The following is a 1,605-nucleotide window of genomic DNA, read 5'->3' on the forward strand; positions in this document are numbered from 1 at the left end:
AGTGGCAAAAAAAATTTTTTTTGATATGACCACACTTTGACATATACATGTTTCCTGTTGTGAAAAAAACTGGGGATACAATATCTGGAATCATAAACAGCCAAGTACAGAGGAAACCAAATATTTTTAATCAGAGGGCTTAGGTAGGTATTTCTTGAAGTGGCAGCCTAATCTTGGCCCTTGGTGGGAGCCCATCTGGGCATGTATGGCTCTGACCCTGTGCTATGTACTCTGCTTGGCTGGGTACACTCTTAGGCACTGACCAGGAGATGGGGCCACTTGTGGTCCTCACAGGAAGGGCCCCAGTCTTGGGCTCAATGTGCTTCTTGTGTCTATCTCTACCTTCTTTCTTCTTCTTCTTCTTCTTCTTTTTTTTTTTTAGTGATAAGAAGTTTATTCTGTACTTCTCGAAGCATCAGGTAGGGGATAAAACTGGAGAGGGCCTGGTTAGGAGGTGTAGGGACTCTGGTAGGCTTTCTTTCTGTGCCGGGGAGGGCACCAGGGACGGCTTTAGGCTGTTCCCTTGGGAGGGCTACCGAGGGGCTTGACTGGGCTGGGGGTGCTGGGACGGTGGCACTTGCAGTAGGGGGCCCTCGGCTGAAACAGGTTAGGAAGGGCCCCAGACAGGGATTCTTCTGAGGGGTGAGGTAGAGTGCTTCCTTCAGCCAGCCTGGGCGGAGAAGAAGGGCGGAGAGTGGCCACAGGAGTCCAGTCGGGAGCAGAAGAGCTCATTCTGCGCAGTTTGGCCCAGCGAGCACAGGGGATTCTTCACCACCAGCTCCACGTACAGCTCACCGTGGATGTGGTGCAGCACATCTCAGATGGGTCCCACGCCCAAGTCAGTATTCATGACAGCGCTGATCCCAGCAGGCATCTTGTACTAATGGAGTTTGTAATGTCTAGTTTGGAAGGCCAGGAAGCCGTCCTTAATGTCTAGTGGGGACATTTTGCTGACAAAGGAAAGGATAGAGAAGAGCATCCCGTACATCAGCTTGTAGTCCTCCTACTTGGGGATCTCTGCTTGCTTCTTGCGGTGCCACTCGCAGTAATGCAGACACACTCCATTCCGGTCAAACAGGTACAGGTTGTGGACAGTCGTGGGGACTTGCTCCGAGTGCCTGTCACTCCATAGTTCCTATCTCTACTTTCTAGGTCTGTCAGTGTCCATGACCCATACATAGTATGTCTGTTTGCCCCATGAGAAAGTGTTTCATTCATTAATTAATGCATGCATTTATGCACTTATTTACCCAATAATTGATCCATCTATTCATTTGGGCATGTATTTGTACGTTAGCACAGTCGTTTATTTAGTACACATTGACTATAAGAGTTGTGACTTTAAAAAAAAGAGCTATGGGCTTCCCTGGTGGCACAGTGGTTGAGAGTCCGCCTGCTGATGCAGGGGACACGGGTTCGTGCCCCAGTCTGGGAGGATCCCACATGCCGCGGAGCGGCTGGGCCCGTGAGCCATGGCCGCTGAGCCTGCGCGTCCAGACCCTGTGCTCCGCAGCGGGAGAGGCCACAACAGTGAGAGGCCCGCGTACTGCAAAAAAAAAAAAAAAAAAAAAAAAGTTATAAAACTTATCTTGCTTTTCAACAGGA

At 50.0% G+C, this 1,605-nt stretch overlaps 1 pseudogene; it reads right to left on the reverse strand.

The window, feature by feature from the left end:
• Positions 1-661: 661 nt before the first annotated feature.
• The window catches only part of LOC112403320 (trafficking protein particle complex subunit 1 pseudogene), a 26,100-nt pseudogene continuing 25,156 nt past the window's right edge, over positions 662-1,605 (reverse strand).

This window comes from Neophocaena asiaeorientalis, unplaced genomic scaffold (assembly GCF_003031525.2).
Source record: "Neophocaena asiaeorientalis asiaeorientalis breed wild unplaced genomic scaffold, Neophocaena_asiaeorientalis_V1.1 scaffold276, whole genome shotgun sequence".
Classification (NCBI taxonomy): domain Eukaryota; kingdom Metazoa; phylum Chordata; class Mammalia; order Artiodactyla; family Phocoenidae; genus Neophocaena; species Neophocaena asiaeorientalis.